Source organism: Urocitellus parryii, chromosome Y, assembly GCF_045843805.1.
Source record: "Urocitellus parryii isolate mUroPar1 chromosome Y, mUroPar1.hap1, whole genome shotgun sequence".
Classification (NCBI taxonomy): domain Eukaryota; kingdom Metazoa; phylum Chordata; class Mammalia; order Rodentia; family Sciuridae; genus Urocitellus; species Urocitellus parryii.
In genome coordinates, this window is record NC_135548.1 from 21,709,966 (window position 1) to 21,727,859 (window position 17,894).

General features: G+C 38.8%; 1 pseudogene; it reads right to left on the reverse strand.

Annotated features, from left to right (window-relative positions):
• Nucleotides 1–497: 497 nt before the first annotated feature.
• Nucleotides 498–11,454, reverse strand: LOC144250970 (isocitrate dehydrogenase [NADP] cytoplasmic-like; annotated as a pseudogene).
• Between the last annotated feature and the right edge of the window lie 6,440 nt (nucleotides 11,455–17,894).

Below are 17,894 nucleotides of genomic sequence, written 5' to 3' on the forward strand. Positions count from 1 at the left end.
ACAATTATTCTTATTCAGAAACCAAACGAAAGATTTAACCCCTAATGTTTCTAACAAGAAAGCATCAAGGCTTCCCCAAGGTGAGGAAATCAAGGTCCATAAAACTGTATTTAGCACTTTGGACACATAAGAAAGGAAAAACCCTCTCCCATAAAGATGGAAAAAAACATACTCAAAAGTTTGGATGAGATCCAAGTTATAAGTCTTCATGGAATAGTACAAGGATAGGGCAACTAATTTGCAGGAAATAAGTCACCAATGTCCAGGTAAATACAAATAGAAATATGACCAAAAGAAACATGAACTCACTGGAGAGTTCAGAATGCAAAATAAATACTTCCTAGAGGTTTATCTTCTGTATTTGTCTTTTCTTCCTCCTCCTCTGGCCTGAGGATTTTGCTACCCTAAATAGCATTTTATCCATGTGCAATAATGTAAACTGTACCTTTTTTGGACTTTATTAAGCATGTTAAAATAGCTCCTATTAGTAGAATTCATTAGCTACTTGCTGATGACTTTTCACACAAAACACTGAGTAGCCTAAGGAATGTGCCTGAGTTCCTCTGGAGATCTCCTTTGGAGAACACTCTCTTGTCAGAAATCGATGTAGGAGTAGACACCATCTTACCAATAGGATTGGTGGACGTCTCCTGTCCTTTCTGGTACATGCAGTAGTGGCGTGTTACTGTCCCATGGGCAGCCTCTGCTTCTACTGCCTTGCCATCTGGACAAATCAGCACACTAGTCATCATGCCAAGGGAGCCATAACCTGTAGGTGGCAGAGCATTAAGTACTGGTCCATCTGCGAGAAGACTGGTCTCTCAGCATTGAGAGCAAAAGACTCAATCTTGTCAGGTCTTGGTAAGCAAAGTAAGCATAAGCACATGGAGTCATTGGTAGCTCCTCTGTCTTTCAGAAAATGAAGTTTCCAGATCTCAGAGTCAAAGGATCTGGAGAAGCTGAGCTGTTTCTCATTTATCTCTGGTACCTGCTTCATGATGCAGGGTTTGGGGTCTGACTGCCTGTTTTTCACCCTATTCTGTGACTTCATATCTGCTGTGACTCAGTTTTCCTACCTATAAAATGAGAATAATAAAAGGACCTACTTTACTGTGTTGTTGTGGGATTAGATGAATATACATATAATTTGTGAATATATATTCATATTTCTTAGAAAAATATCTGCACAGTAAGAGCTCAATATCTTGTTGTTATTATATGCAGATACTCTGCTATTCTGAGGAAATAAGGATTAAAGAGTTATCTCCTGCCTTCAATTTACTATAAACTCATGGGGATGGGAAAAAGGCTCATAAATACAGGATGGGTTAGATCCAAGAACATTCTAATTGTTCTTCCTTGTTCTCTGTAATACCCTCAACAAAACAATTCTTTTCCATGGTTTCCTATTCAGAGAACCATATTCTAGCAGTTAAGTTAATTCACTTATTTTTTTTAATGTACACTTTTTCACTTGAATTCAAGGGACCCTTTCTCCATTTGTGCCACCACCTATGAGTTCTCATTAAGTTAATAATGTAAACTTCCAATAAATAAACAAATGGCTACTTTTGTGTGGGCAGAGATCAAGTGGATCTACTCTAATTTCATTTTAGTTTTTGGTCATCTTTAAGCCCAGTTAAGAAATTTCTGTGTGGAATTAATAGTTTCTTCCATATCCCTTTCTTTGAGGCTTCATAGATACTCAAATTAAGTTGATTAGAGAATTCAGGACCCTACCATGGGGAATTTGTCTATTTATTAATATTAGGATATAAGCTTATGCCATTGTCAAAACTGAGGACATAAATGAAATGGCCTGAGTCTGAAGTAGTTTGTGTCTCTAGAGAAGAATGAACAAAAAGATAGCTGGGCTGGTTTTCATCTATTTAGCTGAGATCACCTGATCTACCAGACTCTGGTCTTGAGTAGGTCTCTTACCAGGGCCCATGGTACTTCAGATCTCTTGCTTCATAGTCCTTTAAACTTTTATAACTGGACATTTACATCTGAAATATTTCTTTTGATACTCTCTTCTTATTGCCATGAGAACCTTTAAACATGGAATAACTTTGGGTCCCTCTCCCAGAACTCCGATGACAAGGAATAGCTCTCCTCATCTTCTGTGGAGTCACCACTAAGCAGTGCACCTTTCTGTATGTACTTAGTACCAACCACCAAGGATCTGGAGACAGAGGAGATGGGAGTGGTGGTGGTAAAGAGTTGTGTAATTCAGTTATCTGATATAAAAGTAATCTTGGGGCTGGTCTACTGATTTTCAAACTGATTAGAGATGTTTAACTTTCAAAGAGAAAAAGTAGTACTTCCTGGGAGAAAATAAACATAATTAAAGCCTATGCAAACATTCATCTGGGGAGAATCAAGTTCCTACAGCTACCAAGAGTAACTGAAACTGAGCAGCAACTTGGTGCTGAGGAAAACAGGGAAAGGGGAATTTCTGTTGATTTGGCCAATTCCCCTGGCATGAAGTACCTGGTTCCTGGAATTTCTGTGAATGACCCTGGACTTCTTTGCTCAATATTTCTTTGTACAATCCCCTTTGTTAAAAGCTAAGCAGTAAGCTTAAATTAAAAAAAAATATATATATATATATATATATATATATATATATATATATATATATATATATACACACACACACACACACACACAGAGACATAAACACATACACATATATATTTATACACACACACACACACACACAGTAACAAAGCAGCCTGATTCAAGGATGGCAGTAGGGGCATGATCAGGATCTGTTGCCAGGTGAATGAGCTCCTGGAGATACTGCTCACAGTTGCCCGACAACCCAGGCCACTCACTTTATTGCTCCTTCTTGCCTGAGTACACTTGGTTTTCATAATATCACCAGAGGGAAAATGAATGCAGGAAAAGGGGGTGACTTCTGGACCAGGTAGTTGGCTACCTGTTGGACATTTTAAAACTTCAAGGAAAAAAAGGATGAGGTGAGTTTAACCTAAGACTGGAGCCAGCAGTGTTAAACCCCTGCTTATTTCCTCTGTGACCTTGAATAATCCACTTCCCCATCTAAACTTAATTTCTTTATGCGTCAGAAAATGAATGATGGATCTGGGTGCTTTGTAGCACTACCATTTCATAGTTTTACAACTAAGGACTACGAAATCCCTCTTCCCAAACTATAGATCTACCATGGAATGACCTCAGGGCTAGCAGGCTCCATCTACCTCCACCTGATGCTCTGGCTCCTTACCTTGGGCCACAGAGTCTGACTGCACATCACCATCATAGTTTTTACAGGCCCAGATGAAGCCTCCCTCTGATTTCATAGCTTGAGCCACCATGTCATTGATGAGCCTATGCTCATACCAGATCTTTTGGGTTTCAAATTGGGATTTGTACTGCCTAAGAAACAAGAGAAAAATTAGAACAATTAAAAAAGAAGTTGGCTTTTCAGGGCTGTCATCTGCTTCTCCCAAAGGCTTGGAAGGGGACAGGGAGCAGCCTTTTCAGTAGACGGAGCACAAATGTGGGACTCTAACACAGGCTAAATCTCTTCTCAAGCATTCTCTGGCTATGAAACCCCAATTTGGCCACCTGTCACACCTTGCAGGAAAGGTGTGATACAGTAGGCTGACCCAATTATTGCTTTAATTTCTAATTTTCAATATAGTACTGATCACATTCTTGAAACTTAGAATCTTTTAAGAATGTAGCAAAGGAAGCTGAGTATAGTGGTCTATTCCTATAATTCTAGCAACCCAGGAGGCTTAGGCAGGAGGATTGCAACTTCTCAGCAATTTAGCAAGACCCTCAGCAACTTAGCAAGACCTTGTCTGAAAATAAAAAATAAAAAGGGCTGGGGTATAGGTTATTAGTAAAGCACCCTTGAGTTCAATCTTGGTGCTGAAAAGAAAAAATAATATAATAAAGGGAATAAAAGATATTCCAATGACATGATATCATTCAGGAAACTAGATGTACTATGGGACAGTTTCTAGGCTTAGTACAGATGGATAGTTGGAAGAGGGAATCAAAATGCCTTTGGAAAGATTTTTTTATCCAGAAAAACTGCATCTGAACTGAAGAGTTAACACAGGCTCACCTCACAGGTTGTTGGGCCCGAGGTTGTTATAAATTTATACTTAAGTTCAAAAGACCATGTAAGGTAGAGTTTCAATCATTACAATGATTTTTAGAAAGAAGAAAATGGGCCTGACTCATAAACTGACATATTTGACAAATCAGAACTTTCTATCACTAACAGGGTTCTTTAGTCAAATACTAAACAATCCTGGCTCTGTGAAAAATTAAGGATGGGCCCTGTTTTAGAACATGTTTATTTTCCAAAAGCAATTTAGAGTGGTTTTATTTCACTCCTGCTAAATCTTAGTTTTGCTCTTATCTAATTTAAGGATTATTGAAGATTTTCACTTGATTTGTCACAGAATCAAAGGGATAAGGAAATGCAAATTCTATACCATAAATGCCAGCTTACTTGGAAACAAAAGAAAGAAAAAGGAATAAAGAATGGCAGTTACTTGTCATATATCTCCTGAAAGATGTCTTTAAAGCACCCAACATATTTCTTCAGAACAGTGTTTTTGGTGCTCAGATACAAAGGCCAACCCTTAGACAGAGCCATTTGGAAGGAACTGTGTGCAAAATCTTCAATTGACTTGTCTTCATTGTACATTCCCATGGCAACTCCACCACCCACTGCAGGGAGCAATGAGAGAAAAAAAAGAAAGTAAACGTGGGATAGCTGGAACAAGGTTAAAGGAATCTCCACAACCAAAATACCAATTCTTGGCTCCCCTGGCTGAGCCTAGACTTCAAGTCCCTGGCAGTCTTCCAAACTGAACAATTCAGGAGATTTCAAGGGACAGGATAGGATGAAAATCAGTTCTAGATAAGAATAGTCTAACTTGTTTTGGAAGGACCACGGAAATAAGAAAATCATATGGTCTTCAGGATCCCAAAGATACTGAAATACCAAAAACTACTAATATGGGGGCTGTGGCTGTGGCTCAGCGGTAGCACACTTGCCTGGCATGTGTGAGGCACGGGGTTCGATTCTCAACACTGCATATAAAAATAAATAAAATAAAAGTCTAACAACAACTAAAAATATATTTTAAAAAACCTGCTAATGTGACAGAAATATACTCACAAATGGGCAAATAATTTTGAATTTGTTTTTTATGTACTTTAACAATTTCCAACATGTATTTTGAACTTAAGGGTGTACTCAGCCCATAATTATTGAGAGAGATTTGCATTTTAAATACGAAATGAAAATTCTTGTAATTTCCAGAAGGATACTGAGCATGCCTACTGCAATTGGTGGAAATAATTACGCTACATGTAATCATTCATGTTTCACAACTTTTATTAGTTGAACTCTGTTATTACTGAAACTTGAACCCATACCAACTCCCAGGGTGCTGAAACTCACAGAAGTAGATTCTATTAAGATGACATTATTTAAAGGAGGTAAGGAAAAAAAAAGATATATAGGTGTTATCTTTTTTAAAAATTTGTTTGTTTAAATTTTTTAAATTTGTTTGTTTAAATGAGTGCTTTCAGCAACTTTTGGGTGGGATTGCCCTAATGAAACTTTGAAGCTGCCAGGGAAGAAAAATCAAAAAAACAAATGTTTCACTTTCACAGGATAAATTCCCAGAAGGGCAAGGAGAAAATCTTAGCAAATAATGCAACCATTTCTAAATACAAACCCCACCAGAGCAAAGGGCAGGATTGCATGACAGATGATTTGGGGCTATTAATGTTTAATTTATACCATTTGTGCATAAGATATTCCTGCAAATCTTCCCTCCATATTTTAAGACAAATGCATAAATGTCTCCTTGTCATTGCCTATATGCATTTCCAGTTAAGTGACTAACCCCTTCATGCCTTATTCATGCCATGGGAGGGTATGGAACCAACTAATTTTTAAGTTAGATTTTTGGTCCGTAGAAGTGTAGAATTGGGTTATATTTTTAGGCAGTCACATACTAATTTTGAAAAAAAAAACAGTAATAATGTTTCTAAATTATTTGTTTTTTAAAAAAAGAAGATGTACCTTATGATGGACTCATACATACCTTCAAAGTTATGTACCAGGTATGTCACCTTCTGGGTTCCATCACTTGGTGTGTAGGTTATCTCTACTTTTCCAGGCCCAGGAATGACAAAATCAGTTGCTCTGTACTATATAAGTAGGAAAAAGGTATTAAGAAAAGAAAAATATCCCAATAGGAATTATACTGAAATATATATATATATATATATATATATATATATATATATATATATATATATATATATCTGAGAGAGAGACAGAGAGACAGAGAAACACACATGAGCACAAGAGCACACCAAGATAAACAAGAGAATATAGCTTGTCCTTTTTTTTGTTGTTATTAGGGATTGAATTCAGGGTGCATAACCACTGAACTACATTCCCAGTCTTTTTTATTTAATTACTCTGAGACAGGGTCTCCCAAGTTGCTGAGGCTGGCCTTGAACTTGGGATCCTCCTGCCTTAGCTTCCTGAGTTGCTGGGATTACAGGCTACCACATCTGGCAGATCTTTAAAGAGATAGAAACGAAGATAGTCCAGAGTTCCTCTAGTTAGTGGTAATGCACATTAAAAAGTCAGTCAGTATTTATTAGAAGGTTACCATGTATGTGACAGTATTATGGGAACTGATACAGAGAACACAGAGAATAACACAAAATACTTTCTTTAGGAAGCTTACCAACCTAATAAAGACAATACTAAGTGAGAAGTGACAGAGAGTTTTCAAATGTCAGAAAGAGTCATAAACCTATAAATCAATAAAAATGCTGCAGGGTGATGAAGAGATACGACCTGGCCCATGGGCTGAGGAAGCTGTCCTGCAGGGAGGATTATAATACTACTTGTGCTGAAAATGATGATAGAGCTGATGCTTTGTCCTTACTATGTATCAAATGCCTTAAGATGATGTCATTTGATTCTCACATCAATCTTACAAAGATGTCAGTGTGATATAATGAAAATAATGCATCCTGAGTCCAGAGACTTGGGATCATTACTTAGACTTTCAGGGCTCAGTCGTTCCAGTTATCACTTGTCCACATGAAAAAAATCATCTGGAAGCTGCTGTGACAGTTGATGAACCCCCCCCCCCCAAATCCTGTTCACCTCCCTCATGAGCATAAGCCATTCCAGTGGAGAAATGTGCCTGGTACACATGAGGTGTTCACAAGTCATTCATGCACTGAAACTTACTCAAAGACTTGGGTTAATTGGGAGACTTGGAGTTAGGAATTAACAAGCACCACCCACACCTATAGGTTTATAGTAATACTAACAGTAGGTAAAAGAGCATTCAGATAACAAAAAAGATTAAATATCTATTCTACAAAGAACACTTATGACATATAAAGTCATTCACTATGGGTTGCTGATTTGTTTCCATTTCTCAAAAGGAAGAACTGAGACATCAAGGCACTATAAATGCTTTGCATAGGGTTTATGCACATTTACACAGCAAATCAACCTGGCATTTGAAAATTTTAATCTTGACTTTAAACAACAGAATGTCCATTATTACAAATGACTGATGCTACAATTAAAAAAAAAAAGACAGACTGAATTGGTAAGAACTGCCACCCATGCATCCTTGCTTGGGACTCTGGTACCTGTGTGGGGCCTGGCCAGGATGAAGGGACAGTATGAACCACAGGGTGGAACAAAGTTAACCAACTCCTTAGGGACTGAGCTGGCAACCCTGTCCCCAGAAATATCTTCCCTGGCCACACCGTTTACAGGGATGACTACATAGAAGTGTGGATTTTGGATTTTAGCATTAGGGAATTCCTGTTTTTAAGGTTCTTGTAAGACATAAGCTTCTTTCTATGAAAATCTGAAACCTGCCTCAGCACATTTTGGAATTTGTTTAATTGCCAGCTTTTCTGCTTAACTTGGCAATGAGTCTATTTGTATAGAAATACAGAATCCATTTTTGGTTTTCAAGTAGGAAAAAATGTTCTAACTAGATTGCTTTTGAATACTAAGCCAGTTATCATGTTTAATATCATATTTGGTGGTTCTCAACCCTATCTGTACATTAGAATCACTTGTGGAACTGATTCAAAAGCCTGAATTCAGATTTCAGCTGGTGGAGATGGGACTCAGATATTAGACAAAAACCAAAAAGGTAAAGCTAAACCTAACCAAACCAATGAATCATTCATAAGTGGATCTTATTATGCAGCCAGCATTGAAAACCACTGATCTGGTTGGATCATATGATACTACTAAAAAATAAAAAAAATAAAAAACAATTGGCCATTTGTGTGATATAACTAACAAAAGGATAAAGAAAGAAAAAAACATGTTTGGCAAAAATCATGTGTTGAGATGGGTATCTACAGTAAGTTTATCTGTATTTACCTCTACCTAAATGTGGGTAAATATACAGCTATACATACTAGAATTTCTAAATGTTGCAACTTTGCTTAATGGGTGTAGACACCAAACGATAAGGATAAAAACCCATATAAATCAGAATTGCTGGGTCATGTAAAAATATATGGAAAATTATGCCCAAATGACTTACTTGGTCCCCATAAGCATGATGGCCTATGATGATGGGTTTTATCCATTCCACTCACAAGTCGTGGGATATTTTTGCAGATAATTGCTTCCCTAAAGACAGTGCCACCCAGAATATTTCGGATAGTGCCATTTGGTGATTTCCACATTTGCTTCAACTTGAACTCCTCAACCCTCTTCTCGTCAGGGGTGATAGTAGCACATTTGATGCCAACATTATACTTCTTTATAGCTTCTGCAGCATCCTTGGTGACCTGGTCATTGGTGGCATCACGATTCTCTATGCCTAAGTCATAGCTAGAAAGGGAAAAATGTATCAATACTTCAGGAAAATAAATAAGTTATAATCCATGACCCCACTGGTGACAGTCAGAGGTTGCTATGCAGAACATAAAGGCCTCAAAGACACCTAAATCTGTCAAGTTTTAGCACTGATGTATCCTAAACATAGAAGATGACTGACAATTCAAGAAGGAAGTAAAGAGTCAAGAGAACTAGGCTAGTGGGCAGCTGTCTATCCGGAAATTGAATGGAAAACAACGAACTCTGCCAAATTGCCCCCTATTTTTCACCATCTTAAGGCAATAACAACACATGAACAACCCTTTGGCATGGCTTCCCTCTATATAATTAGCATACAAGTTAAACCTAAGCACTACCTAATTTTCCCTTAGTAAATATTGTGCTTGAAAAATAAAGGGGTGGAAGGCTTAAAGGATGTTTTGTATTCTGACATTAAAGTGGTGAAGGGTATAGAGATTACTGTTGTGCAAAAAATACTAATGACTGCTTCATTTATGCCAGTTAGTCATAAGGTGAACCTTCCCCTAATTCTTGGGCAAGTCTCTATGTTCTGGAAACAAGCCTGCAGTTTATTGGATAAGTAGTAGAACCCATCAACAGTTTCATATGCACCAGAAAGTTTTAGCTCAACGTACACCAACACCCATACTGCAGGTCATGCCGAGCTGAATGAATGTTGGCCGTTCATGGAACACAAAAACATGATTTTATGGAAATTAGTAAAAACAAAATAATAGAATAACTTATTTTGTTCTCTAAGAATTTAAAGTTTTTCAGCTCTCAAAAATTGCTAAACCAAATAGTCTCTAGATTTCTGTTCTTAGTTTTCACATCTTCTTTCCTTAGATATCCCAACTGCTGATGCAAACACAGAAATAGCAATCTTGATTGATTCTCAAATAAAAAAAATGTCTAATGCTTCAACTTTAGATAATTCACATAAATCTAACAAAGCCACATACTTTCTTATCTTCCTGCATAGAAAATGCTGAATATAGACAACGTCTAATCCCAACTCCACAAGATGGATGGCCACAGTTTCATGTTCCTAAGTATGATTCTCATCAGAAGAATCTACCAGAAAATTAGTGGATTTCCTGCTTCCGTTAACATTTCTAAAAGAAAAGAAGAAATAAATAGCCAGGACCACTACTGAGTCTTCATAAAAACAACAACAACAAAAACAAAATCAAAAATCAAAAAACAAAATCAAAAACAATCAATCACTACACTTCTTTCAAAAAGAAGCAGAAATAACAGCAATTTTGGAACAACTTGAAACTTATTTGAACTTGCAAGAATTCTTTAGTTTGTAGCCACTGACTTTTTTTTCTGCCTAGGCATAAAGACACCCCTTTAAAAGGCCGTATGAGTCTATACTAAAGAGGCTAGCATTATTATTCTGGACCCTGTAAACCCCTGCAAGTTCACATAATGTCATGCAAAGTTCTGAAAAAGGAGAGAGTTTGTGAAATGCTTCTTCAACCCACTTGGAAACTGTTTTTATGCTCTGTTCCCTGTATGTTTTGTGGACTCCTACAAGCACAGTCTTTACACCACATGGTGGCTGCAATACAGACATTATCAGCACCTTAATTTTAGAACAATTAAAAAGGGCGTCTAATGACAGCATGAGAACTGAAAGTCTAAACCAAAGCAAGTTAACGGGTCCTCAGGACACATTCTGAATACTTCTGGATGGAGGCAGACACTTAATTGTTGCCAACAATTTGTCTGAAACGTGTTGCTCTATATTGTACTCTACCAGGCTTTAGCCACTTCACCTTTTTAAACATTCTGCCTCTACTTAGTTTGAATGCTCAAAAAAAGAGCTGCTTATAAAAGACACAAGGAAAAAATGAGAGAATTACGAACATACTTTCACATCTGCCCCCAAACACTGTAAAGACGGGGCAAAGAGACAAAGATGACCTAAGGGAACTGGGGCTTGAGGTGGGTGTCTCAGAGAACCATGAGGGTTCTTTCAGTGCAGCAGCTGTATGAAAGGGTGAAAGGTCAAGAATGAAAAGGAAACATCCACTGACTGATTAAGAGAATGATAGAAAATTGAGATTGAAAGGATAAAATTTACTTTACTATTTTTTACATCCTCTCGTTTTTTTCTCTTCCACAAGTAATACATTGTGCTACTCATGGGCACTGATTTATTACAAATAAAACCATCACTGGAATCAAGGTAAGAAAGCCCTCAAAATTTGTTCCCCTTATGATTCTTGAGTTCTAGATAATGATAAATCCAGTTTTTCTACTAGAATGTTAAATTAGAAGGTTCATTAGGTATATTTAAGCCTGATCACAAAACATGGCTACATCTATTTTTAAAAGCCAATTGCACCCTGAAATAACTTAGATTAAACTTTCTGAATCTGCTAGCTTCATGGACGAATAATTCATTTACCTATGCAGATCCAATTCCACATAAGGAAAAATGAGTTTTTTTTTTTTTTTTTAATCAGTTCCCAAATGATTCGTGTCATTTCATCTCCTTGCATCTCTACCACAGAACCACCATAGATTTTTTGGGATATTTTTACTTCAATAAATCTAAAAAGAAGAACAGATTGGATATATGCCTTGTCATTATTTCATTATAAAGTGGAAATGAAATATAAACAATCTCGTGACTACTAAAAGAACAGTTCATAATAGTTCTTACATGCAAAGCAAATAACAATTATATTTACCATCAGAATCGAGAATTTTCTCTGTATAAAGCATTGTGTTGTGTTCTTTATATGTGGTTTGTGTCAGCCCTATTAGCCCTATAAGATGGAAATTGTTTAACCATTTTACCTTTAGAGAAAACTAGCTTTGCCCAAGGCCACCTTGCTAAAGGGTAGGGGTGTCTGACCTTGTACATGTCCTTAATAATGCAATCACTATTCTCAACTATTGGTTTGTCTTATGAAATGAGATTATTTTCACAATATCATCCTATTTGAACATATTTATCCAATTCAATTCCTCATTTTATTGGGCCCATAAGATGAGCAGAACAGCAAGTGCTAGTATTTCTCCTAAAAGGCTATTTTGGTGAAAATACCATTGAGGAGATTCAACTGGTTCTTATGACCCATATTCCAGATAACTTCAGAAGTGCAAGACAAAAAAAAAAAAAAAAGAAGTGCAAGACAAAAAATTCCTGGTGGAACTGTGCAAGATAAAGAATTCCTGGTAGAACTCTGCTTTCCTAGAGACAACACAGGCTTCAGAGATGTGAAGCTAAATACAAAAGTGACTTCTCAATTAGAGAAATCTGAATAGGAAAGGTCCCCTGCCTAGGACCCAAGCATGTCCCTGTCTTGTTTTTCAGTATTCTAACTCCTCCATGGTTCCTCTGGCCCTTCACAGGCGAGGATAAGCTACTAGTGGGTGGGATGGGGGAAACAGCATTGTTTTAGGGAGGCATGGCCCTTTAAAAAATGGCATGTGGGGGTACAAAATACCAATTAATCTAATCCCATAAAGAACAAAGCTGGATCCTTTGGAAGAAATGAAACTGTGAGCCTTCAAAGAAGACCATGGTTTACACTTATTCCCGAAGAGACACAGGCCTTGAGCCTGCTAAAAGAATCTGTTCCTTCTCATGACACTTTAATAGAAACTTTGCCCAGCAACACAACTGCAAATTACTTTTAACCCCTTAAGTTAGAATGAGAACTGAAAAGTCAGGAGAAATCAATTGAAAAAAAAAATAAATTCAAAAATAAATAAGAAGATTAGATCAGAAGCTGAAAAACAGTCTCTCTTGAACAGTTGAGCTAAAGCATTCTGGCCTTTAAATAAAAAATTTTAATACTTAGTAAGCTGTAAACCTTAGTTTCTTGTGATAAATGAGGATATAATCCCAACCCCAGGCGCACTTTCACTTCTCAAATTTGTAGTTCTAGATTCCTGTTTATTAGTATTCAGGAGGCTCCCTATATCTTACCAGGGAACTTAGAACTCAACTAGAATAAAAGAAATGAGCAAACTTGTGGATGAGTTAATTACTTCTATCAGTAATTTCAAGAACATTTTATAGTATAGCTTTAAGTGTATGAATCTGTCATGCTTAATCCTACTTTCATACCTGTCTTTGCTTTAAAACATAACAAATAAAAGCAGCGGCAAGCTTATCTTGGTTTTGATAGTACATTTTCATGGCCATGTTCTTACACAGTATTATGCAATAGTTAAGACTGGGCTATTTTTCCTTAATGGCAAATACAGTTAATAGATCAGACTCTGTACTTATTTTAAAATGTCAAAACTAAGTAACAGTTGTTTTTTTTTTTTTTTTTAGTTTCCTTCTCAGTGAATGCAAACATACTCTCTGCAATAATTTTTCTATGTGTTATAATGCATTACTGAACAATTTAAGTTTTCCCTGCATTAACTATCTATTAAATTTTTACCATCTTTCAACAACAACAACAACAACAACAACAAAGAATTATTGTTACTACAATGTAAGGCATTAGTGTGTTTCTTCTGGATTTGATTTTAATGCCCTGGGCTTTAGATCTCACTGGATTCACTGAATTCTTATACCTCTCTGGTTTTCTGTCTCCATCCAACCCCAACTTCTGAAAGAAGGGCTGTTTCAAGCCCAATAAATGAACAGCCACCAGTTCATTTATTGAATCTGAAGGTAGTTGAATTCCAATCTCCTGACATACTGGTGTAATTCCAGAAAACAAACTTGGAATAATAATACAGGGTAGTTCAAGTAAAAAGAGCCACTTGCTCTATTTTATTTTTGTTAACCTCAAATTTTTAGCCAATTTTTAAAGGCTATGTTTAAGAACTACAATAATTGCTGGCCAAATATAGTCTCTTGCAGATCAGAGAAGACGCTAGGCTAAAAGAAATAAAGCGGTTTCAATTTATCATTGGAAATATTCTTGACTCATTCCATTGCAGTATCTTAGCTTGCCCTCAAAACTAAATAAAGGCAGGATCGCCACATCAAAGAAAGTACAGAAGAAGAGAAATTATGAATTCTCACCTTTACAGTGAACGGACTTCTAGTCACACCAACTCCTCTCAATCTTGTGGACTCAACTGCAGTTTATCTCCTAAAACACAACAAAACCGGGAATAGAAAGTCTTAAAACACACACACACACACACACACACACACACACACACACACGTCAGGAGGATTTAGCTGTTTTTAATACCAGTCAGGCTGCCTGATATATCTGGTTTAAAGTACAGTGCTGAGTATCCAGAGGAGCAAAGGGCAGCTTTGGGTCCACGTCCACCTTCCAAATAAAGGTCGAGGGAGTACAAATCTTTCTACGTGCACACATCTGAGGGTGCGTCCGAGGGTGTGTCCCTGGTCCGTAGTCTGTTAGCTGGCCTAGGGGTTTGTAAGTCCTCGGGTGACGCTGTGAGCTTGCAGATGTCCCTGTGGACGTTGTGCAAGAGGGCTCCAAAGGAATCTGGACGGGTTCCTCTTTCCAGATTTCCACTCTTGATGTTCCCTATCGGGTGCCCGGACCTTAACACCCAGACACTTGGAGCTGGCGGAGTAACGCCCTCCTAGAACTTGAAATCCCTTCTCAAGGGAGGAATGCTTTCCCGACCCCCACCGCGCCCCGGGTGTCCTAGGGAACAGTCCTCGGATCCAAACCAGAGCTCCGCCCCCTCGCGCCCCCAGGCGGACGCAGCCTATGTGCCACTGCCAGTCCCTCGCAGCCTGAGTTCGCTGTCCACTCCCAAGTCCTCAGCTTACACCCTTCTTTGCACCCAGTTCCCCACTGTCGCATGTTTTCTTCCTATTATATCCAAGACGGTCTTCTAAGCATCTTTGAAACCTCCTACAGCAAGATTTTCCTTTCCGTATGCAGATCTGGTCTTCCACTTGTCACTGCATCCAACTTCCTCAGCGCCCAATTTCTTTCTCCCATGCCCGAGAGCAGGTTTCCCTACCTCCAGCACCCTCTTCTTCCTTTTTTCCCTTTCCCAAGCTGAATACCTGGATTTGTCCCTACTTGAACTTAGGCCTTGCCGCTAAGTTCCTCCCTCCAGAGCCAAGACCCGAGCTTTCTTTCTTTTCCACATTCCAGCCTTTTATGAATTAAAGCCTCCCACAGCAGCCAGGGACCCGGGCCGCCCCTGAAAGCCTGAGGTTACCTGCAGGGGAAGGTACGTTGGCGAGCAGCCGGAGGCGCCACAGTTATTCACACGGTCAAACTCACACACACACACACAGGTAATCCTCACTGGGCCCAGCTGTTTCAGCCTGTGACACCACCTCTGTACAGATCCAGGGACCAGTGGGCGGGTCAGGGCTTTTCCTCTTCCCGGCTTTTGTCCCCTCCCAAGCCCCACCTCCTCAGCTCACCTCCCGGGGCCCCGCCCCTGTCTCCAATCGCCACCTGCCGACTCCTCGGTTTTGGCTGGGCCAGGGCCTAGGGGCTGGCCCAGAGAAGCTGGGGCTCAGTACTTGGGGCGACCTCCGTGTCCTCCTGGTGGAGGAAGGGGCTTCCTTGCAGCTGGGATTCCTCTCCAAGCCCAGCTGCGGAGGAACGTGAATGCCACCTGCAGGCCGGGGAGCTGGCCGCGCTGAGGCTGCAGCAGCCCGGCCATGTACCAATCTTGAGCACTGTGAAGCGTGTTTTCAGGTCCGCAGTAAAGGCACCCAGACCAGCACCTTGGCGGGTTCCCTACTCGCTGCTGCCGGTTGGTCTGTAGATTGTAATGTGCCTTTGGAAGGAGAGTGTTCCAGCCAACATGGGGTTGCTTTGGGGATGCCAGAATGCAAAGGATGCAACAGATATAAAAGCAACCCTACCTGCCTCAGTAAATAATTTCCACCACAACCAATAACGAGATCTTTAGGGTTTTATGCACCTATAATTTCAGTTATTACCATATACTATAATAAGCCGCATTTACAATTTGCATTAAAACATAATGAAAAAGATGATTATCCGGGTTCCAAGGTAGCTGCTCTAAAGATGTGAAGCCTTAGAAAACAGTGGAATTTTTTAAAAATTCCATTTCCTCCAGAGATTCATTTTTGTATGTGTATTTCTTAGTCTAGAAAACATGGGAAAACAGTATTTTATATTGCTATTTGTAGGATAATAGCATGACCAAGAGTCAATGTTCGAAATTTTATTTTTTAAAATAATCTTTCATTGGATTATAATTGACAAGCAGGGCAAAATGCTCAAGGTGCATTTTGGACGCTAGAGGGCACTAGCATTTTTCCCCGAGAAAAGGGAGAAGAAAGCAAAAACCCAGCCAATTTATTAATTTTTAATTTTTTTTTTATTGTTGGTCATTCAAAACATTACATAGTTCTTAATACATCATATTTCACAGTTTGATTCAAGTGGGTTATGAACTCCCAATTTTACCCCGTATACAGATTGCTGTATCACATCAGTTACCCTTCCATTGATTGACATATTGCCTTTCTCTTGTCTGATGTATTCTGCTGTCTGTCCTATTCTCTACTATCCCCCCTCCCCTCCCCTCCCCTCCCCTCCCTTCCCCTTTTCTCTCTCTACCCCTTCTACTGTAGATCATTTCTTCCATTTGTATTATCTTGTCTTACCCCTCCTTTCCTCTTATATGTCATTTTTGTATAACCCTGAGGATCGCCTTCCATTACCATGCGATTTCCCTTCTCACTCCCTTTCCCTCCCACCTCTCATCCCTGTTTAATGTAAATCTTCTTCTCAAGCTCTTCGTCCCTACCCTGTCCTTGTTTACTCCCCTTATATCAAAGGAGTCATTTGGTATTTGTTTTTTAAAGATTGACTAGCTTCACTTAGCATAATCTGCTCTAATGCCATCCATTTCCCTCCAAATTCTATGATTTTGTCATTTTTTAATGCAGAATAATACTCCATAGTATATAAATGCCACATTTTTTTTTATCCATTCATCTATTGAAGGGCATCTAGGCTGGTTCCACAGTCTTGCTATCGTGAATTGAGCTGCTATGAACATCGATGTTGCAGTGTCCCTGTAGCATGCTCTTGTTAGGGCTTTAGGGAATAGACCGAGAAGGGGAATAGCTGGGTCGAATGGTGGTTCCATTCCCAGCTTTCCGAGAAATCTCCATACTGCTTTCCAAATTGGCTGCACTAATTTGCAGTCCCACCAGCAATGAACAAGAGTGCCCTTTTCCCCGCATCCTCTCCAGCACTTATTGTTGTTTGACTTCCTAATGGCTGCCAGTCTTACTGGAGTGAGATGGTATCTTAGGGTAGTTTTGATTTGCATTTCTCTGACTGCTAGCGATGGTGAGCATTTTTTCATGTACTTGTTGATTGATTGTATGTCCTCCTCTGAGAAGTGTCTGTTCAGGTCCTTGGCCCATTTATTGATTGGGTTATTTGTTATCTTATTGTCTAATTTTTTGAGTTCTTTGTATATTCTGGTAATTAGGGCTCTATCTGAAGTGTGTGGAGTAAAGATTTGTTCCCAGGATGTAGGTTCCCTGTTTATCTCTCTTATTGTTTCTTTTGCTGAGAAAAAACTTTTTAGTTTGAGTAAGTCCAATTTGTTGATTCTATTTGTTAACTCTAGCGCTATGGGTGTCCTATTGAGGAATTTGGAGCCCGATCCCACAGCGTGTAGATCATAACCAACTTTTTCTTCTATCAGATGCCATGTCTCTGATTTAATATCAAGCTCCTTGATCCATTTTGAGTTAACTTTTGTGCGCGGCGAGAGATAGGGATTCAGATTCATTTTGGTGCAAATGGATTTCCAGTTTTCCCAGCACCATTTGTTGAAGATGCTATCCTTCCTCCATTGCATGCTTTTAGCCCCTTTATCAAAAATAAGATAGTTGTAGTTTTGTGGATTGGTTACTGAGTCCTCTATTCTGTACCATTGGTCCACCCGCCTGTTTTGGTACCAGTACCATGCTGTTTTTGTTACTATTGCTCTGTAGTATAGTTTGAAGTCTGGTATCGCTATACCGCCTGATTCACACTTCCTGCTTAGTATT